Here is a 24,440-nt window from a genome sequence, read left to right as displayed (position 1 = left end):
CAGTTAAGGGAGACACCCTTGGCCGTTGAGGCCATAGATGGTAGACCTTTAGTTGAGCCTGTGATTTTTCGTGAAACCATACCCGTTAAATTAACTGTTGGTATCTTACACGAGGAAGACATATCTTTATTGCTTATTTCGTCTCCATCTGTTCCCATAGTCCTGGGGTATCCTTGGTTAAAAAAACATAACCCTATTATTGATTGGGAATTAGGGGAGATAGTCTCATGGTGTCAGGGTTGTCAGGACAGGTGCTTACGGACAGTGTCACCACTTTGCGCAGTTAACACACCGATTAATTCTACCTACTCTACAGAGGTACAAATACCGCCTCTGTACCTGGATTTAAAGGCAGTATTTGACAAAAAGAATGCTGATACTTTACCTCCTCACAGGTCTTTTGATTGTAAGATTAATCTACTACCTGGTACTATGCCTCCCAGGGGTAATGTATATCCTTTGTCCACTAAAGAGAACTTAGTCTTAGAGGAGTACATTCGTGAGAACCTTGAAAAAGGATTCATTAGGAGATCCTCCTCCCCTGCCGGGGCTGGGTTTTTTTTTTGTTAAGAAGAAGGATGGTACACTAAGACCGTGCATTGATTATCGAGGTTTGAACATAATAACCATTAGAAATGCCTACCCTATTCCTTTGATTACCGAGCTCTTTGATCGTCTAAAAGGCTCCAAGATTTTCACCAAGTTAGATCTCAGAGGGGCGTTTAACTTGGTGAGAATTCAGCAGGGACATGAGTGGATGACGGCGTTCAATACCCGTTATGGGCACTATGAAAACACAGTAATGCCTTTTGGTCTCTGTAATGCACCGGCAGTATTTCAGGACCTAATCAATGAAGTTCTTAGGGAATTTCAACATGACTGCGTTATTGTATATCTGGATGATATACTTATACACTCTAGAGAGATTGAGACTCACCACAGACAAGTCAGAAGGGTATTGCGCAAGCTTCTTCAACATGGCCTGTATTGCAAATTGGAGACATGCAGCTTTGACCAATCCCAGATAAATTTTCTTGGTTATGTGATTTCTGGGGAAGGGTTTAAGATGGACCCGGATAAGCTCCAGTCCATTTTGGATTGGCCTTTACCCAGGGGTCTCAAGGCCATTCAGAGGTTTATTGGATTCTCCAACTATTATAGGCGCTTCATTAAAGGTTACTCTTCAATTATAGCTCCTATTACCAATATGACCAGACAGGGGGCTGACACTAAGAACTGGTCTACTGAAGCCCTTTTTGCTTTCAAAACACTCAAGGAACTGTTTGCTTCTGCACCAATTTTGGTTCACCCTGATACGACTCTGCCTTTCCTACTCGAGGTAGACGCCTCAGAGACAGGTATAGGTGCCATCCTGTCCCAAAGGTTAGGTGTGGATAAGCCCTTACATCCATGTGGTTTTTTTTCCAAGAAACTATCAGGTCCTGAGAGCAGATATGACATTGGTGACAGGGAACTACTAGCAGTTATCATGGCTTTAAAGGAGTGGAGACATTTATTGGAGGGCACCTTACATCCTGTTACTATTTTGACAGACCACAAGAACTTGTCCTATATTGGGGAGGCCAAGCGCTTGTCCTCCAGGCAAGCTCGTTGGTCTTTATTCCTCACGCATTTCAATTACGTGCTCACTTATAGACCTGGTTCTAAGAATTCTAAAGCCGATACTTTGTCTCGCCAATATGAACCTTCTGCCATATCTGAGCCGGTTTTGTCTTCTATAGTACCCAGGGGCAACATTATCGCCAACACGAGTCTTAAGATTCACTATCCGTTGCTTGGTCAGATTAGGAAGTTGCAACATCTGGCTCCTAGACAGACCCCTGGGGCAAGGCATTTTGTTCCTCCTGAACTCCAACTGGAACTCTTACAGTGTTTTCACAACAGTAAGGCGGCTGGGCAACCGGGTATTCGCAAGACATGTTCCTTGATCTCTAAAGATTTCTGGTGGCCTTCTTTACGAAAGGATATTAGGGATTTCATCGGAGCATGTGAGGTCTGTATGAAGACTAAGCAACCTCATACGCTTCCATGTGGTTTGTTACATCCCTTGAACATTCCAGAGAGACCATGGTCCTGTTTGGCTATGGACTTCATTGTAGATTTGCCTGTTTCTAAAAAACAGACTGTGATCCTCACGGTGGTTGATAGGTTTACTAAGATGGCTCATTTCGTGCCCTTAACTAAACTCACGACTTCTCCTGAATTGGTGGAGATATTCGCGAGAGAGATTTTTCGCTTACATGGGATACCTTCCGAAATTGTTTCCGATAGAGGCTCCCAATTTGTTTCACGTTTTTGGAGATCCTTCTGTTCTCAACTTGGCATCAAATTGAATTTTTCTTCTGCCTATCACCCTCAGTCTAACGGAGCTGCTGAACGTACCAATCAAAAGATTGAACAATATTTGCGTTGTTTTGTTTCTGAACACCAGGACGATTGGGTCGGTTTGATTCCTTGGGCGGAATTTGCACACAATAATCTCGTTTGTGATTCTACTCGTTCCAGCCCTTCTTCATGAATTATGGCTTTCATCCTTCCATTCTTCCCTCGGTTTCTCCTTCCCAAGGGGTACCGTCGGTTGATGTTCATGTTGCCAATTTGAGGAAGTTGTGGGATCAGACTCGACAAATTCTCCTACATAATTCCATGTTGTTCAAGAAACACGCTGATAAGCACAGAAGGGCGGCTCCGGTTTTTGTTCCTGGTGATAGGGTATGGTTGAGTACAAGAAACATTCGTTTAAAGGTCCCTTCTATGAAATTCGCTCCTCGTTACATTGGCCCTTACAGGGTTCTGGCTCGAATTAACCCAGTTGCGTATCGCCTAGCTCTTCCAGCTGCCTTACGCATTCCTAACTCCTTTCATGTTTCCTTACTGAAACCGTTAGTCTGTAACAGATTTTCCTCCACTATATCCTCTCCTCGCTCTGTTCAGGTTGAGGGTCAGGAGGAGTATGAAATCAACTCCATCATCGATTCTCGAATCTCCCGGGGGAAGTTACAATATCTTATTGACTGGAAGGGATATGGCCCTGAGGAGAGGACTTGGGTACCTCAGGAGGATGTACATGCTCCTCGCCTCCGCAGGGCTTTTCACTCCCGTTTTCCATCTCGTCCCGGTTCCTTCCGCCCGGTGGGCATTTCTGAGAGGGGGGTACTGTCAGGGTACCTGTAGTCTCTGCCTCAGAGGAGGTGAGAGACTTAGACGTTTATCCTCCCAGAGGGGTTGTTTCCTCCGTTCCTCGCGGTCCTCTCGGCCATTTACAAGCCGACCGTGAGGGATCCACTTCCTTATATGACGCGACGCTCAGTAGTCGACGTCATGACGCCAACCCGGGTCGACCTGTCAGTCAAGTCCCGAGCACTAATCAGGACTCGTCGGGGGCGTGATTACCCTCTAGAATCAAGGTATAAAGTAAGGCTTTCGGCATCTGCTCATTGCCCTGTCGTGGTTCTAGCCTGTCTAGTCACTCAGCGCTCTTGTATTCTAGTTGTCTCTTTGGTTCTGACCCGGCTTGTTTGTACTACCCTGTTTATCTCTGTTACCCTTTGACTCGGCTTGTCCCTCGCTTACCTGTCCTCTCGTTCCCTTGACCTCGGCTTATCTCTGACTATTCTCTACCTACTCCTTACGTTAAGTCCGGCCATTCTAAGGTCCGGTATATGTACCTACCACCTGTTTGTACTCTGCATGTTGGATCCCTGTCCCGATCCTGACATACTGACAGACGCACACACTGACAAACGCATGCACTCACTGAACGACACACACACATTCACTGACAGACACACACACACACTTACAGACACACACACATACACACTTACAGACATACACACACACATTCACTCACAGACACACACAAACTCACTCACATACACACAGACACACACACACACAATTTTTCACCAACACTCACAAAATATTCATTTTTAAATTTTATTTTAAATCCACCCAGCCTCCCTGGCAGAGCTGGAGTGGATTGCTTACCTGCGGTCCAGTGGGGCTGCTGGGCAGGCAAGAGGGTGGCGGACAGGCTGAGTAGGCGGTGAGGGAGCTTTAATCTCCCTGCTCAGCTCCCTCGCGCGCCGCTTAGTGATGCCGGGAACCGGAGTGACATCATATTCCGGCTCCAGGCTTCATTAAGGACATACTTGAAAACGAGAGAAATCTCAATATATCTTTCCTGGTAAAATATTTTATAAATAAATAAGCACCGCGCGAGGGAGCTGAGCAGGAAGAGCTCAGGTGCGCATGCTCCCTCACTGCCCGCCTCGGGGGGGGCTCAAAAGTGGCCAGCCGGCCAGCTCCTGAACCCCCCAGGACACGAGGCAAACAAGGGATCTTTGGGGGTGGCTTTTTTTGCCGCCCCATGCAATGTGCCACCCAAGGCAGATGCCTTGTTTGCCTTGTGGAAGATACATCCCTGCATCACGCAGTGAATGAACTTATAAAGAGGGAGAGAGAAAAGTAAATGTCTTTATTTATTGTTACATTTCCCCTCCTTTCATATTGCAAAGCAAGTGCCAGTAATCTGATATCACACCCCAGGCTAAGCTTTGCTCCTCACCCACAGGCACTAGATTAGTGGTAACATTCGGAGTGACTGGGCAACAGTGATCTCCACCTCCTCCTATCCCTGTACTCTAGGATTGGGTAAAACTAATAAAGGTTTAACCTGTGTTGATGCATTTCACAGATACATTTATTTCCTTATTTGCACTCAGAATTTACTCTTCTGAAATTTTATTTTCCTTTTCCAGTTGAATTTTTTTGATTCACAAGTGTGTCTCTTTCAATGCAGAGAAAAAGAAATGCAAAACTATTCCTTTTTTTTCCAACGTTTATTTCTGCTGCTGACAGATTGGCAAGTTTTCTGTCACAGATAACAGTTTTTACATTGTTATTTTTTATACAAAAAATAATCAAAAGAGAAATAAAAAGTATTGAAAAGATGGAATATGTTGACGCACTAGAGAAAAAGTGGAAAAAAGTACAAAGGCGGGGGAACAGTTTTATATGAGGTTGTATATGTAACCTGGCAGCCAAGGAGAGTGGACTGGAATGCACATGTGTGAACAATGACGACTTCACTGTACTAGTCAGCTAGAAGCCTTTTAGTGGGCATGAGTATTGTGTGGCTGTCGCATTTAAAATGACTGAGCAAGTAGAGCAACAAATCTGCATCATATTTTGCATTAATCTTGAACATTCCTCTGTGGAAACTATTCAGATGATTCAGAAGGCTTTCGAGACGATGCAATGAGTGCAGCACAAATAAAAGTGTGGCACAAATGCTTCAGAGACGGTCGAGAATCTGTGGAAAGATTTGGCAACTTGCGACTTCTAGTTTTTCCCAAAACTAAAATCACCTTTCAAAGGGAAGAGATTTCATACAGTCGATGAGATGAGTATGATAAGGCAGCTGATGATGATTCCAATTAAGGATTTTGCAGAGTGTTTTGAGCAGTGGAAGAGACAGTGGAAGGTGCCTACTTCAAGGAGGACTGAGTCGTCATTGTCCAATGTACAATCATTCTTGTATCTTGTATCTTCTTCAATAAATGTCTCTATTTTTCAGATTATATGGCTGGATACTTTCCATGCAGACCTCGTATACTATATACCATGCACCTGACACAAACGTGAAAGTGAATGTGACAATTTTTATATGTAACCCCAAAGGGTTTTTAAAAGCTGTCAGAGTTTTCTTTAACAAAACAAATTCCTGTAAAGAAATTCAGACAATAATAATTGTTAGCCTAGAAGCATTTTGAATTGGCTAAAATCAAAGGAAAATTCAGAATGAATGATACATGTAAATCAAATTGGCTTTGTGTATATACGTCTTCTAAGCCATGGTTTTCACCCTGATAGACTAGCCATGGCAGTAATAACAGCAAGAAAGTCCTGTACACCTATGTACTGAGCAGTGATACTGTCTTTTCATAGACAATGAATGGGGATCCTACTTTTGGTCACATTCTTATTTCTTGTGATTTCAGTGGACGATTACAATGGCACTAATGCACGTTCTGCACAGGGTGCCAATTAGCAAAAAGCTGCCCCTTTACAGATGGAGATTAGAGCTGAGATGTACAAGTCTCTAACTTACATAGGATTTAAGAAGAATAAAAGAAGAAGAAAAGCATGGCTCATGCAAAAATGAAGAATATATGATGAGAACGGCTTATTTATTCATCTACACTAGAATAGCACAGACTTTGGCGTGTTTCCTACCATTTGTTATCATTTATGCCTGGTGACTAACACCTGCAGAGCAGCTAATTAGTGAAATATTAATACAATATATGAATATTTAAAAAAAAAAAATTAAATTAAAAAAGCATGTTGTGCCAGGATAATCCATATGAAAGTATGAATGAACAGATTTTTAAGAATTTTTTTTCGCAATTTGTTTTTTTAATTATTAATGTAATTTTTTAATGTAACCTCACATATGTCATTAAATAAACAAAATTGCTTTATTTATTTTTAAATACAGCTTAGGAATAGTTGATATTTTCTTTCTTGATTTAACAGTAGAGGGTATCTTTGTAAATCGGGTACCATTTCTCTTCCTTTGTGAGACGTACGCACGTGCTTACTGGGATGTAAACCATATGTACAAGTGCATTTGAGATCTGCAGAAAAGCACATGAGTTGGCATGTATATTTAATTAGTGGGTGTAGGCTTGTTAAAAAATAGGCAAAAGTTACTAATTTGCTCAAAATAATTCTAATCATTAACATGTGTGTATTTTATTTTGTTGTTTCTCATTTCAACTATCATGTTACCTTGTTGCATTGGAACATAGGCAAAAAAAGCTTCGAGTTCATCAAGTTTAGCCTTTGACGTATCTATCTGTATGTCTGTGGTTGTTTCAAAGGAAAGCGAAATACCTAATTTGAAGTGATTTATAATTTTACTCCAATTTGGTAAAATATTCCTACATGACTCCAAAACGGCAAATTTCTCCTTTGATCTACAAGCTGTACCACACTATATATTAAGCATTATATCTATAAATATTTTGTTTTTTTCAAAAATGTATACAGGCATGTTGATTGTTTTACATAACCTCATAAACCAACTTATTTAGGCAAAGAATTAAACAAATTATGTAAAAAAACATTTTTTCATGATGTAGGCAAAAACATTTTTCTTCAAGTATAAAAAGGTAAGCTTGTATCATTTGTACAGTCCTATTAACAACCAGGGTACCAGAAAGCTGTTTGCACTAGCTTGAATTTATTTCTATAATGTTATCATGTCTTCCCTGAGCCACATTTTTCTAAAGTTTTCTAGCCTTTCTCTATAACTAAAATCTTCATTTCCCCTTATTATTGTTTAGTTCCATAATATCATTGTTTAAAACAGATGCCTAAAATCACACTTAGAATCTTATCATTGATTTATAAAGAAGCAAGATTATATTTTTGTCCCATAAATGAACTGAATTTTTATTAAAGAAAAGGAAGTATGTTCAGATTTTAGTCTACTATAGTCCTACTCACGTGAAGTAGAGCTCAAACCAGCTCTAGTGTGAGCTAATATATACATTTGCACTTTTGATAGGAATTAAGAACTGGCTTGAGACTAAAATTATGTCTTTATTTGTTTTGAGGGGACAAGGGGACATTTTACAGGATGCATGCACTAGTGAATTTTTCTGATGTTGGTGGGGTGAGGGAGGAGGTGGGCTTCAAAAAAATATAATTTCACAATCATTTTAATTTTCATGACCAAATGGCAGAAATTGAAAATGTAACAAATTTGAGGTCAACTTAACCAAACCAGAAACATATGTTGAACTGGAAAACGTTTCAAGTTTAAAATGATGGTCTAAAATTTACAAACGCCCTTTTACCATCTACAATTACCTATTAATTAAAATTATATAACAGTGCATGCACAAATTCTCATGATGAAAAAACATAAATTAACACCTAATCTAATGTTTACTCATTGTTTTTGCAATTGTATTATTTCTTCTTTGTAAACAATGTCTGTTAAAACAAAGGCAAAACTGATATTCATATGCTATCTGTCTAGCAGCTGGTAAAACATCTGTTAATTCTCATTTCTTCCAAAACATAATTTAGAATTCTCTTAACAGTCATTGTTAAAGTAATTGATAATCTGATAATGTAGAGACCCTTGCTGAGTTTATAATCAACAATTTCTTCCTAAATATACTTCTTATCTAACACCGAGGATGCTAATAGAATATGCATACACTCATTAACATACTAAGTAATAGCACCCTGGAGGGAGCAGAGTCATAAAACTTTAAGTAGAAATCAAAACAGAAGGAGGAGGCAAAAAGGCAACATTGTCACAAGCTGGAAAAAAACTGAAGCCCGGGGCTAAAATTTGCAACAGAGTTTGCATGGGGTAATATTTCTTGTGCTAGTCATCATGCAAATGATAATAGACAGTACTCCCCTGAACGCTATCAATGTCACGTTTGCTGTGTAACATTAATTGAGATAATGTGCCCACTCTGCAGTAGGACAGAATAACACAGTATCAAAACGATGACAACATCTGCTTGAGAAATACAATGAAATACAAAGTGAATTAATATTGTGTAAACTGTGTCGTGTTTATTAGTGTGGTTGTCTATTCAAGCACCCTTACTTAATTCTCTGTTATGGAAAGAATTCAATTATTATCATTGAAATATGTTAAGTACCTTGTTATTATTATTATTATTATTATTATTATTATTATTATTATTCAATTCTCTTGTGTTTCTATGTCAAATGTTGTATTGTCTCTGACGTATTGTACCTTTGTCTTTTTACTTTTACCAGTTGTACCCATTTACAGTGCAGCAAAATTTGTTGTAGTGATAATAGTATAATCTTGATAATAATAGAATTTTTTTGTCAACACTGTTGTAAGTAAGAGGTCCTGAACTCACTTGCATAAGGGACAATTATACATTGATTTTCGGGGCAGGTTAATTAAATATTATTTATAGAGCTCTAAAGAGTATATTACTAAATTATATTGAAAACCTAGTCCACTAGTTATTCAGGCTATTTTGTTCTTAACTTCAAAATAATGTCTTTTTGTTTGTTTGTTTGTTTGTATGTTTGTTTGTTGGTAGTTCAAGTGGAGCTGTCCCGTGGTGGAGGATTCCTGCATAGATTGTAAATACCCACTCACATATCATGTCTATTGGATGGTGGTGCCTGACAAATGGAACAGAAAGCTCTACTCAACTCAATTTGTTCTTCCCATAGCACAATATATTATTTATCTCTCATTGTATTCCAAGGGCCTCATCACTAATCTTACACATACACATAGGCTAAAAAAGAATTATGAAAGATCCCACTAGACCACTTAATCTTCCACCTACCCTCTATTTTGGAAGCATGTGGTTTTGCAAGAAAATGTGCCTTTTCCTATCACCCACCTCTCTATGTGGTTGGTGGAAAAAACGTCAACACAAGATGTCCAGAAAAAAATGCATCAATGTTCTGGTTTCATGATGTTTTGCCAATTCTCTAGGCATACATTAAACAAACAAGATCCCACCTTGCTATATATATATATATATATATATATATATATATATATATATATATTGATCTTCAATGAAACATCATTGCAATTTATAGGTATTGTTTTCAGAAATATTGTATCTTTAAACAAAGAAGACATTGTAGGTCTGTTGTAATATATTGAGCATTTTAACAAAACATTGTTTCCCAATATGTTGTCACAAAATAACCTCATCACTCTTACCACCGCCTGATAACCTTTAACAATCCTTGAACGCATGTAAAGAACTGGGTCAAATATTCCTCAACAATCCATAAATACATAAAAGAAATGAGTCTTGGGGTACATCTACCACTAATTCAGCTCTATTTTTTTTTTTTTTTTTTTTAAAGATTGTAGTCCTTCTCAGTTATATGACCCCTTATTTGCTATCTCCTTAATCTCCTGGTGCAGTAACCCTGGTCTGCAGTATCTGAATAAGCATTCACATTTTCCACATTAAACTCTTCATTTTACCAGTGCATTCATAGTTCACAAGTATCTGGATATAAGCCATGCATTCATATTCTTTCTATACCACACCGATAGCCAAAGTAAATCTTTCAGTACTTGGCACAACAGAATGACCTATAAAGGGAAAGAAAATACAAACAAGAATCAGATGGTTTGTCTCTTAACTAATGTGTGTCTTAATGTTCAAAATAGTTCAGCTCCTGATTGCAGGAAACTCTATATGGCATTCGTCCCTCTTTCTGAAATCTGAATCAATGATACAGGCCTCTCGAACATGGAAAGAGAGAGAAATATCTAATTAAAATTCACTATTGCCAAGGAATTTACCTGCATAGCATGAAACAGTGTACTTTGAACCAGATGCCTGGATGCAATCTATAATCCGGATGCAATTTATGTATATCTATATATATTACATGATCTACTCATATTTTCAGATTTTTTTCACAACGTAGTGTTTAGGGAATAAAACCCATATATATTTACATTTTTTTTAGTAAGATCTTTTTGTATATTTAATAATACTATATATTTTTATAATCCACCTAAACAATTAAAGAAAAAAAATGATAGTAGTTGTCAGGTCTGTTTTGGATGGACCTAATATTTGAGGAGCCGGTACCCTATGGCAGAATGCAGCAGATCCTTGCAGCACACAACTTCCAGAGAGAGTTTGAGATGAGGACAGGTTGCAGTACACAACTTCCAGGTTGCAGTACACAACTTCCAGGTTGCAGTACACCACTTCCAGAGAGGGTTTGAGATGAAGACAGGTTCTGAGGAAGTGAGTGGAGGCATGGTAGCTTTATTTGAGTAATGCCTATGGGAAATGCAGGAGCAGGCAAACTTGTAGTCAAGGTACAGATTAAAAACTCAGGGCACAGGTGAAGAAAGCCCAAGGAAGCCCAAGAAAAAAGCCAGAGGCCGATGAGCCAGGAAAACAGATCAGGATCAGGAAGGGCAAGAAATGGAGAAAGGGTGTATGACTGCACCACATCAATAAAACTCACAGTAATGTGCTGTGCATCTGAGTGCGTCACGGAGCTCCAAAGCAATGCAACCGAATAGTATTTAAGCGAATCAGTGTTTAAGCTCTATAGCAATAGAACTCAGTTATGGTCAGAATGTATGAATGTATCACAGATGTCTTCTCGTTTTAATTGTGATATTTGATTGGCCGAGTGCTGTGTGTGTGTAATGGGAGGGAGGGGCTGAGTATGATGTCCATGGTGTGTATGTGTGGTTGTCTGAGTGTGATTGTTCATGGTGGTTGTGTGTGGGGAGGCTGTCTGTGATTTTGAGGGAGGACTGTCGGTGATTGTGTGTGGAGGTTCACTCAGTTTGATTGTGTGTAGGGGCTGGCTGATTGTGACCATGTGGTGGTTGCTGAATGCAATGAGGAGGGGGTGACTGAGCATTATTGTGCAGGGGTTGTGTGTTCATTTTTACTTTTAATGAACTAAAAAACATGTTAATGCACTAGTTATCAGGTTCTGATCTGTACCTCGGGTATCTCATATGTTGCTTCTATTGCACCCTAACTATAATGTTTAAATATGCACAATTTTGTGAAGATGGTATCAAATACAAACACACAGGTATACAAACACACATAAACATACTCACACACTTAAAGACACAGTGATGCAAACTCACAGTCATACACACACACAGTCATAAAGAAACACAGTCATACAGACACACAATTTTATAACATGACAGGAGGCTTCGTATTTGCTTAAGTCTCTCTTTACTAGAACTCCACAGCAGCACAGAAAACAACCAATCAGAAAAAAGTTAGGTACTATAAAACTCCCCTCCCCATGCATCATTTCCTCTTTCTTTGCTGCTCCGCATCAGTACAGGTCAGAGTACCACTGCCTCCTGCTTCTAGTGGGTGGCTTTGGGATTTATTATGATTTATATTTGATATCTCATTTATTTACTTTATTTATTTTCTGGTATCATATTTTCTCTTCAATATATTTTATATATATATTTTTTCCTTCCTACTGCTTATGTGGGTTATCGTTTTGTATTTAGATAGATAGATTGACTGTGTTTGGAATTCCTGCCTTTTAATTTTTTTCTTCCCCTGTCTTCTTGGGGAGACCTTTTCTTTTCTGTGGTGGTTTGGGGGGTTTCTCGGGGATTCCGGCATGCTGTCCGCCCCCTCCCCCCGCTACCCCACTCCTTTTTGTCCCGCCATTACTAGCTGTGGGCTGCATGCTGTATCGGGGTTTCAGGAGACTACCCTCGGGCGGTCTCCTGACTTCCCCGAATCCATTTGTTCTTTTCCGGCTACAGTGGTACTCGCGGTTGGACGTGAGTTCCCGGCGGCCGCTCCGGTCGCCCACGTGGCCGCCCGCTCGCCATGTGGCTGCCCGCAGCGCTGCCTTGTATAGCAGCTTCTTCACAGAGCCACGGGCAGCCGACCCGGCAGGGGAGAGTGCGCCTACTCGCGCCCCCCCCCCCCCCTCCGCCCACGGTTTTCGGAGCTCGGCTGTTGTCATCCTGCTGGGTTTTCACCGGCGGATTGCTTCAATGTCGTCAGGTTTGCCTTCAGTTTATATCAGGTTACTGCCTGTGTATAGCTCTGATTTGGTTACTGCCTGTGTATAGCTCAGATTTGGTTACTGCCTGTGTATAGCTCAGATTTGGTTACTGCCTGTGTATAGCTCAGATTTGGTTACTGCCTGTGCATAGCTCTGATTTGGTTACTGCCTGTGTATAGCTCAGATTTGGTTACTGCCTGTGTATAGCTCAGATTTAGTTTTGCTGCCTGTGTATAGGTCAGATTTAGTTTTACTGCCTGTGTATAGGTCAGATTTAGTTTTTGCCTGTGTATAACTCAGATTTTGTTTTCTGACTGTGTACAGCTCTGATTTCATTTTTCTGACTGTGTACAGCTCTGATTTCATTTTTCCGACTGTGTACAGCTCTGATTTCATTTTTCTGACTGTGTACAGCTCTGATTTCATTTTTCTGACTGTGTACAGCTCTGATTTCATTTTTCTGACTGTGTACAGCTCTGATTTCATTTTTCTGACTGTGTACAGCTCTGATTTAGTTTTTCTGACAGTGTATAGCGCTGATTTAGTTTTTCTGACAGTGTATAGCTCAGATTTAGTTTTTTCTACTGTGTATAGCTCAGATGTAGTTTTTTCTACTGTGTATAACTCAGATGTAGTTTTTTCTACTGTGTATAACTCAGATTTAGTTTCTTCAACTGTGTATAGCTCAGATTTAGTTTTCTGACTGTGTCTAGTTCAGATTTAGTTTTACTGACAGTGTATATCCGCTGCAGTGTAGATCACGGATTAATGTGAGTTACAGGCGTTATAAACTTTGATTCATGTGCTTCACGGTATATATTTTTTCGGATCCAGTTATGGAGTCTCAGAGAGGAGACTGCCCTGGTATGTATTCGCTGCCCATGACGTTTGTATATAAAGCTAACAGACCTGGATCTGGCTCAAACTGGTATGGGAGACCAGTCTGCACTGATACTATACAATTTTTTCAAATATGATGATGGTATCTATATTTATGATGGAAACATCAAACAGCTCTGTGTGAGCATGTGCATTCCAATTCACAGTTTAAGGAGCGTATTGCTCAATTTATCTTAATTTTCTACCCAAACTCGGTGGTCCCTACTACTCATTCAAGACCCGTAGTAAAGCGCTACGGAATTGGAGGGCGCTATATAAATAACAGATACTCATATGATAATATACATCCTAAGAACGGCCTGCTATATCTGTGCCCATAAGAACGGCCTGCTATGTCTGTGCCCATAAGAACGGCCTGCTATGTCTGTGCCCATAAGAACGGCCTGCTATGTCTGTGCCCATAAGAACGGCCTGCTATGTCTGTGCCCATAAGAACGGCCTGCTATGTCTGTGCCCATAGGAACGGCCTGCTATGTCTGTGCCCATAAGAACGGCCTGCTATGTCTGTGCCCATAAGAATGGCCTGCTATGTCTGTGCCCATAAGAACGGCCTGCTATGTCTGTGCCCATAAGAACGGCCTGCTATGTCTGGGCTCATAAGAACGGCCTGCTATATCTGGGCTCATAAGAACGGCCTGCTATGTCTGTGCCCATAAGAACGGCCTGCTATGTCTGTGCCCATAAGAACGGCCTGCTATGTCTGTGCCCATAGAACGGCCTGCTGTGTCTGTGCCCATAAGAACGGCCTGCTATGTCTGTGCCCATAAGAACGGCCTGCTATGTCTGTGCCCATAAGAACGGCCTGCTAGGCCGGTGCCCCATTTATTGGCCTCCTATGTCGGTGCCTATTTGTATGGCCTACTATGTCGGTGCCTATTTGCTTGGCCAACTATTCTGTGTCCATTAGTTTGGCCTGCTGGGCCTGCTCTATTGGTGCCGAACCCCTTTTGGCCGCAGGCCTGGGGGAATATCACTGAGGAGAAGCCAGTGCCCACCAGTGACATGGAAATAGGCAGGTGTCCGGACAAGCACCATTGCCATACTCTCCAAGAGGACACCAATATACGGCCATCTGGATATGGTAGGTAGGGTGAAGGCCCTAAACCTCAGACCTGAAGGGCAAGTTTTCTTACGAAGACCCCGGACACACATCCGCGGTTTGCACCAGACCGGCGACGGCACATCTCCAAGGAGAACTTTGCACAGGCAAGGACCGGTACTCAGACACCTACAGGAGAACGCAGTGTTTTCCTTGTCTTTATCAGCTAACTCCGTATCTGCCTCCCGGTATCCATATAGCTATCGGTAGTTATTCCTGCGTAAGGTTGGCTCCTGGCCCTGTTCAGTGGGGCTTACTTGTCTTGCCTTCCGGCCTGCTATTTGCCTTCTGGCTGAGATAGAATTTGCGTTTTTACTCGTATCTACGTTATTGTTGTCTTTTTCGTTTTCGTGACTTCCTTTTCCTTTCGCTCGGGTCGTCGAGAGGCCTGACTTGACCTCCTCCGACCTCCCGGGTGCTCGTGGATTGCGGAGAACGTCTCCAGCTTTCCTCAGACTACCAACGGTCCGCCTGGACCCCGCGCGCGCGCACGGGATCCGGACGGTCAGTTGATAGTTTTTCCATCGTTTTCCCGTAAATTTCCCTCAGCCTTATGCTGATACTCGTATTTGGTGTACCCTATAGTTGGTCACCCTGAGTCCCTAGGGATCACAGGAGGGTGCGGCCCTCCATCACTTCGATCCGAGAATATTTTATCTTCTGGAACAGAGAGCAAACCCCTCTCGGATACGGAACCGGACACTGATTTGTTATTAGAGGGCGCAGCCCTCCCTCAACCTCAGCCAGAGACTGAGCTGGATACAGGGGTCATGTTTGGAGGAAACATTCTCATAGAGAGGAACGGTCACGGATGCAGACTCTACTGTTTGGTTATTTACGGGTGCGGCCCGCTCAGGCTATCAGCCGGACGTTAGCACGATATTTGATCACATTAGTAGAGAGCACGGCTCTCTCATACACTCGATGCTCTACGGTGTCATCCATTTGTTCATCACACAGACTTATACCTGTGCAAGACATCGATGACTACATGGAGGGGCGTCCCTCCTGCATTCAAGTAGATCTGACGTCCGTGCTACTGATTTCGATATAGAGGACTGCCTGGTCATGCAAGATATATGCATATACATATTTAGACTGGATCCCTCTGGTCTATCTCCTGTAATGGAGGGATATTCTCACAGAGGTATAACGAGAGGTGACTCCCACTTATTTATACACATTCCTGGAGATGGTACGGCTATCGGATGGAACTCAGGTATTATGTGGGTGCAGGTTTGGGTATATTCTGCACCATAAAAAGCAGAGGATTGCTTTCTGTTTTTGGATATCCAGACCGTTGTGAACAACTGCTCAGACAGTTTCTCCCATACTTAGGTGGCAGGAGATACGGGGACCTTCATGGAGCAAACGGGCTCTGCCTTGCTCGGGTAACAGGATTAAGGAGGGCCTATTACCCGCTCTGAGGGTAAAAACCGTACGTATGGTTCACATGGTGAGATCGGATACCCCGGTTTGTCTTGACCTCCCCGGTCATCAGATCTTGGGATAAGATGGCAGGACTGCCCCGTCTCCTCGAAACGCATACCTGGTGATCAGGGTTCGGAGATGGAGGACCCTCCGTCTATTCTCTAGTTATTCCTCACGGGAGCTGTTTTTGTTGGATTCGCGCTACCCTACTTTTCTACTATCGTCGAGGAGACCTGCGAGACCTTATGGTGGTACCTGGTATACCCCGACCCCTACACAGACATCTTTCACTCTTGGACGGGGGCATTTCTGGTTGGATATCTGCGTTCCTGTTTGCACTTTCCATTCCTTTGAAGATTTCTGGGATTCCCTATTCCCAGAATAGTCGACCACCGTTCCTCCACTCAAGTTCAGCTCGGAACCCTGAATGGAGGTCCTTTGGAGCCTTTTCTCTACGGCGTCCGAAGTTTACAAAGTCCGTTTGGAATATTGGAATCACTTAGTATGCGGCTGGTTTGGCCACACTCTCGCCTGCATTATGGATTTATGCTCGGATGAGACACCCCACCGGGTAGGACAGGAAGGTACGAAAGATCCTCCTCGGTTACTATTGCGATTTTGTTGGTGGTCTTCGGTGCATTCCTTGAGATTGGAGATCTCCCTGCAAGGCTGCATCGCCGAATGGCCCTGACACGATCGGAGGAGCCGCCTTACGGGTCATGAGTTGAGACTTGGTGTCAGTTTTTTTCTCGCGACCCTAAGTCCTGGATCGGATTTCGAAGTTATACATCTACAGGATTGTGGCTAATAGGTCAGCTTACCAGCTCAGGGACCGGCTTCTAGGAACAGGTTGCTACACCACGTTCAATGGATTTACCGACGGAGGGTGCTTTTTTCCGTATTTGAGATACTTCGTCGGTTGGCATCTTCTTTGACCCGTCGGCTGTCATTTATCGTATTTGGAATGTCCAATTAGGATTACTCTGATGTTTCCTGGAATAATTACCAGCGACACAAACAGCGTTGGATTGGTGAACTGAGCGTTGAAACAGCAAATACGAAGCCTCCTGTCATGTTATAAAATTGTAGATTATGCTAGCTTTAGTGTACCTATAATCTTAATTTTATTAATGACAGGAGGCGAGTATTTCCCACCCATTCTTGTCCCTCCCTTGTTTAATGTTATAGTTTAGATTATCAGGTAAGTATGCAACTCTGTTTGTTGTCTCTGCTACCTGTCGCTTGTTCCTTATGTCTGTTTTTTTCCATAAGTAGGGTTGGGATATTTACATATTAGGTTAATTTGGTTGCTACATTGGGTACCTACATGTTATTCAGAGTACATTTCATTGGATAATCAACCTGTTCGATTCTGTTTTTCTCTCGTTTCAGTTTACAGTCCATCTACACGATCTAGTTTGACGGTTACACTTGGATGGTGGACATCGTTATATTCATCGTATCTAGGACTTCGTTTCTTCCCCATGATGTTCTCTGCCTTTTATTCTGTTTTGTCGCAGCTTGAAAGAGGAAATGATGCATGGGGAGGGGAGTTTTATAGTACCTAACTTTTTTCTGATTGGTTGTTTTCTGTTCTGCTGTGGAGTTCTAGTAAAGAGAGACTTAAGCAAATACTCGCCTCCTGTCATTAATAAAATTAAGATTATAGGTACACTAAAGCTAGCATAATCTACAATTATATAAAACACAGTCATATAGACAGACAGTTATACCAACACACATATACATACTCATACAGACACATATACACATAGTATTGTAAACTCACAGTCATACTGACACACAGCCATGCACACATTGTATGCAGTCACTCATGCAGAGCCACATAACTTATTACAAGTCTTATCTGAGCAACCAGGACCAGCTACAAGAGGAAGGATTTAACACATTTAGCCATTTACTAGAAATGTAACTTTGTTGGATGTTTTAAAATAATTGCAATTAGGAGAAAAATATGGCCATTGCATGCCATGATATTATCAATTATGCTAGAACTATTATTGTAGGTTCTGTTAACCTGGTGCTGTTTTTTTGCTGTAAACGTTAACCCTTGATGATACAATCAGTATCACTGAGTTGAAAGGTAACATATTTTACCTTATAATTAGTTGGAAACTTGTATAATATAACTGCATCATTCCTATAAAATATTCCACTATTAATCCTTGTTTTTTCATCCAATTCTGTATTTTTTATTAATGGCAAGTTATCCATGCAGGCCCACACCTGCCTTTTATACCAGCAGAATCAATTCAATAGTTTACAAAAGAGAAATGGCGGCTGTTAACCCATTTTTTTAATCATGGTTGCAAGGAGTTATTGTTATTGTAGTTGCTACTACTCTGGGTTCTTCACCAACACTCCATAAATACTGTATAGGAGGAAAACATGTAATCCACCCACAGGCGTAGCTCGCATAGTAACCTTCATATGTAGAATTTTTAAAGTTGTTAGTGCTCTGGGCAGTGCTGCCCTTGTCCCAGCTGCCATCTCATGACCATGCTCTTAGTGGCCTTACGACAATCTGGATCTGTCAGCAAGGACAGGATGAAACTGCATGTGCAACATGGAGTACCGCCCTGTCACCTAGGTGCCTTTGGCGGGCAACCCAGCATCCACTAGTCACATAGGACGTTCCAGTGATCTGCGTCTGTGTATGGAATTGCGACATGGAACATATCATTGTCACAATCTGTGTCTGTGTGTGGTCCCTGGTACTGCATCACAACACCAACCAATACATGATGTCATGACTGTAGCATCCACTGCAGATATCATGATGACACTGTTTGGTGCAATAATGGATACCACATTCCAAGAAGTTTGCCCATGAGAAGGTAGAGCAGGTGCCAGGCCCATCACCTTAGTCAAATTAGTAAATGCTATGACCTTGTTTAACTGTACAGAATAAATGTCAAACTGTGGCTGTAACTATTGCAGTACAATTCACACGATGATCAGCTATCACAAGTAGAAAATTATGAGGAGTGTGGTTAACAATCAACTGGATGAGTTGAGTTAAATTTAAACATCTCTGCTCTGTATTATGGTTTTGTGAAGTGTATCCTTTTTCTATGTTGTTCCTGCTTGGCTTTCTTTTAACATGAATGGGTGGGCAAAGCATTTCTGGTTGCATGTACTTCTTGCGTTATTTGACATGAAAGGTGTCTATGCAAAAACTAGTTAGCTATACTTTCTGCAACATATTGTTGCTAATAATGCATATTCACAATTGTTAAGCACTTCTCAGGTTTCTTAATTCTAATCTGCACTTAATAATCTTCTTTGTATGTATACATACTTTTATTTCTGTCTTTTGACTCTGTTACATCCTCAAGAATACAGATAATAAGCCACGTCTTTGTGTCCAAGTCAAAGAAAAGCATTAGGGAATTTCTAAATTACAGTCTGTTGGTTTCATTTGAGGACTGGGTTCCCAACACATTTCTCAAAGCCAACCAACAGGCTAGGATTCGGTTATTTCCTAATTATATCACATTTCAATGACAAAGCTTGGACACCACTGTAATAGCGTATTGGTAGCTGCATAAAAAAGGAATTTAAAGGAACGCTATAGTGTTATGCATAAGGCTATAGTGATCTAGTGGCAGTTTAGTGTTAGGACACTTCTCCCTCCTTTTGGAGAAAAAATCTGCACATTTTTGAGTGGTCTTTTATTGTGATTAGCCTAAGGCACACCTGTGCAATAATCATGCTGTCTAATCAGCATCTTGATATGCCACACCTGTGAGGTGGATGGATTGTCTCGGCAAAGGAGAAGTGCTCACTAACACAGATTTAGACAGATTTGTGAACAATATTTGAGAGAAATAGGCCTTTTGTGTACATAGAAAAAGTCTTAGATATTTGAGTTCAGCTCATGAAAAATGGTAGAAAAAACAAAAGTGTTGCGTTTATAATTTTGTTCAGTGTAGAATTCAAGACTGTTGCAAATGTAACCTGTATCTCAAAGGTTTGTAAACATTCCATATTGCTTTCCAAGCTTTCTCTTTTCACATAGTCATGTATTAGTGCACTTGGTTTCTAACCTGTCTATTGGCATGAAAAACTGAGTTTTAAAGCATGAGGTCAATGTGAAAGAAGCCTATAGAAGCTTGAGCTAGAAATCTGAAAACAGTGCCAATGATGTTTATATAGATAATAATAACAAAGTGTTTAACCAGGAAAGGTACATTCAGGTATTCACTGGTTTCCAAGTACATCCTGGGGATGTTATTTTTACCCAATTTAATAGTACTCATTTTATCTACCTAGGAAGGATGAAGGGCTTAGTCAACCTTGCCATGACCTGAACCTGCATTTTCCAAGAGTTGAACAGACTCTATCGATGATGCATTAGCCCACTGAGCTATCTCATATAGATGTGTGCATTGTGCAAGGGATTCTGGGAGAGTTTTTTACTCTAGCCCAATATTTTGTCTGGATGTGTCCAGTAAAAGGTGTTTGAGATCACTTATTTTTAAAGAGTATATATGTTTTGTCATTACAATGAATAATATCGAACTAAGAGAATATAAGTAGTCTGAAAAAAAGCCAGATAATAACATTATTCTAAAATCTTAGATGAAGAACTAATTCTCCTAATTCAACATGTAATAAAATGTATATTGAGGTTTAGACATGTTTATCCAATATGTAGTGTTTAGTGATAATAAGGACATATAAAACATTTCAGGGTATATTTATATATTTGATTTATACATAGTGGCATATATACCAATATAGAAATAAGTAATATACTAATATTTAGTTTTGTTTAGTTACAAAACACTCAAATAACACTAACAAATATTTAACGTATTTATTTTAATCACACAAGAAAAAAAGGCAGCAAAATACATTTCTAACAGCTTTCAACAGTGCGTCCCCATTTCTAGAAAAAAAAAAGAGGAAAATAGAAAAATCTTTAAGATAGCAGAATGGAATTGAATGCAGTTTGTTTGTAGATGTATATATATTGCCTTGTGCAGAGCCCAATTTATTAAGCCTTATGCAGTCTATCACGTAAATATTGAATGCCTAGCAAAGGGAACAGGAGAAAATAGAAACATAAAAAATTAATCTGCAGCAAATGATAAAAAAAAAAAAAAAAGCCTTCTGCCGATAATGTGATTGGACTGTCAGTGGAAGTAGTCAATGTTATTTTAAAGTTGCCACTTTTTTCATTTATGTATTTGTTTTGTATTCTGTTGTTATGTTTCTATGTATGTTTGGTTTCCAGGCTAGGTCAGCGGGTGGCCAAGCAGAGAAAATGAGTCCCTGCAGCTGTAATAATGGTATGTGTCACAGACTGAGGTAAGGGTCCGTGATAATACAACACTCGGCTTTGACTCTTGCCCAGGAAACCTTCTGCTCCAGGGCAATGTTTGAAAGTGAGCGGATTTAACCACTTCTCTTCATGTGCTTTTCAGCCCACTGATCCCACAAATTGAGTCAAATAAATATAGATATATATTTATAACTTCATCCGTGAACACAAAATGTTCCATAATACTTTTTTTTGCTCCACAGTAAATCTCTCACAATACACGCGCATTTCATATGGTTTCCTGTTCTCATCAAACCACGGTTTGATCATCATTTAACAATATTGTGGAAAAAGGTATTGTGCAGGTAACCACCAAAGAAGTCTTATTAGATATTGGTTTAACAACCAAAATATTCTTCAACCTTTTATGATAGGCTTTGGGAAAAGGTTTCTGATTTCCCCTGATGTAGTGCTATGATTTGCTCTTTTTCATTTTCAAATTCATGTTGAATGTATTTTTGTTTGTTTTATAGTTAATTTAGTGAATGTTAGATGTAGAATTGACCAAGGTTTTGGGGAAGTCAAAAGCACCTTAGGCAATAGGTTGATAAAAAAAAATAATAATAATAAAAAAAAAACAGCTCCTTTTTAAAAGAACTTTGAGAGCTCAATGTTCTGAAATTTAGAGAATGCTAGATCCCAATATTTGCTTTTTTAAATGTAATATTATAGTAATCCGATGGTGTACAAAACACCAAGCACGAAGATACGTACAGCAACATTCATTAAAGTTATTTCTGAAATAGTGCAAGTGGGCCTGCCTTCACATTGACTCCACCCATGTTCTGACAATTTTTGTTTAGATTTTACCCATTTTGGATTTGGGCACCACTTTTTTTTTATTATTATTTTTATTATGCCACACAATTAAGAGCCATTATATAGCCTTTAAAAATGCTGCTTAAAGATTTTTTAACTTACTGTTTCTTTGTTGTAAAACACATCTTTGATTTGATTATCACTAAAATTGATACCTTCATAAATTGTTTTATACTTAAATATTTTATTATACTTTATAATGCCTTATTTCTACTTATTTCAGCAAGACACATCAACTCTCTTTCCCCTGTGGTTGACTTTTTTTTTTTTTAAATAAGAAAGAAAAAGACACAAACATTTCCATCAGCTATAATAAATGGCATCTTTTTAATAATGCATTATCAAAAAATATCTGTTTTACTTCATTATTCTATAAACATTAGTTAAAGGCCCAGAATAAACAACCAGAGTAACACTAATATACCTGTAAATAAAATATGTAAAATATGTTTCCATACAATATGAGTATTATTTTTTGTCTTTTTCGAAAGTCTAAATCTAGCTTTACTTATAATTTAATTATATTGAATATACCATTATTTTATTTCATCCTATTAAGACTAATTTGCTGTAACTATAATTTTCATACTGTTTTTACACAATAGAAGATTAATATGGTAGGTTGCATTTTAAAATCATTCTATGCAAAGAAAATATTAATTACAGTAAGCAATTTCTGCTGCATAACTGATTTGTATCATTACTCCCGAGTATCCCATACAAAGTATTTCATAGTACTAAGAATCCTCTAAAATATTTTGTTTCATTCCTAGAAAAAAGGAAGTCACTCTTCAACTTTAGTTTTGTTTTTTTTTAATAATAATAATAATCTAACCTACACAGGACCTCAATGTCACCAAGTAGCAAGAAGGAGAGACAGAACAGGAGGCCAGATCTACAGAAACTAATGTCAATTTTCTGCATCAAATATTTTGATAATTAAACAAAGCTGATCAAGAGAGCAAAACAGCATGCCTTCTGAGCACAGGAAGGCAAGGTCCATAAAATAGACTAGGCAGAATGTGCCAGAGGCGGCAGGCTCAGATTAATGACACTCCAGTAATAGATTTTCCCAGGAACAGTCACACACAGGAGACATCTACTATGTAGCCACAGCAGAGAGAGGGCTTTTAAAGGCACAGGAACCTTAAATCAAATGATGTAAGTGGTTGCTTGTGTATACCAAATCCTTTTTATAGTTTGGGAATAACCATTTTAATTTTAAACACAACACAGCAAACTTTGCAAGAATGAAAACAACTAAACAATACGGTTGAACAATGTTTAGCTCAATTGCACAAAAGAGATTCATTTTTATCTGAGAACTTAGGACACTCATGTAAATCTGCATTTACTAATTAACTACTATTTACTAACAAGTAGCTTTGTCCAGGGTGAAATTGTTTTTTATATTTATTATGCATTTTTCATATTCACATTACGCACAGTGCAGGGTGAAAAATTGTATAGTTCTTCCAAGACAGTGCAGGGATTTTTTTTTTCCTAGTCGGTAGTTTTTAGTTCATGCCACTGTTCTGCTTAACCAAATTTCAATACCCCCCCCAAAAAAATTCAGCAAAGCTATTTGGGCAGCCAAAACAGCAGGACTGTGCTGACTTGAAAAAATGGCTACAATATTCCCTTGACGAATGGCAAAAATGTTCAAGAGTTGGCTGGAAGAACCGTTCATGGGATAATGCATACTGTCTGCCCCTGTTCGCTAGTAATATTAGGCTCAAAATCCCCCTGCTTTGCCTAAGAGTGGTAGTGGAGTAAATACTGATGGTTGGTTGTGAGGAAAGATATACAGCACCAGTGGACCTACTGCCTGTCCTACTTTTTTTTGAAATCTTTCTGCCTCTTCCTCAGTAATACAGACCTTGTGGTGTCTTTGCATAGGTTGGTTCAGACTAGCACTTGTGAGATGACTCTTCACTGTCCCCCTACTCACATCATTTGCACTTTGCAAATTGCTCTAATGGAAAGCTGTCAAAGCAATGTAAAACTTTGCTTTGACGTGATGTACAAGCCTTAGCCCTTGACCTTGTGGCTGATAAAGTTGCGGGTGGATTTACATCTTTATAAGCTGTCGAAACACTAGCCGCAACACTAGCACATGGTTGTCGAATGCTAATGGGAAGGAGGTAATGGTGTTAATAATGGTCACTGAATAAGCTGCTTCTAACACTAGTAGGAGGTGATGCTCCACCATTTCCATAAGATGAAGTGATT

The sequence above is a fragment of the Pelobates fuscus genome, chromosome 11, assembly GCF_036172605.1.
Source record: "Pelobates fuscus isolate aPelFus1 chromosome 11, aPelFus1.pri, whole genome shotgun sequence".
Classification (NCBI taxonomy): Eukaryota; Metazoa; Chordata; class Amphibia; order Anura; family Pelobatidae; genus Pelobates; species Pelobates fuscus.
The sequence above is the reverse complement of the archived record's forward strand: the minus strand, read 5'-3'. Positions refer to the sequence as shown.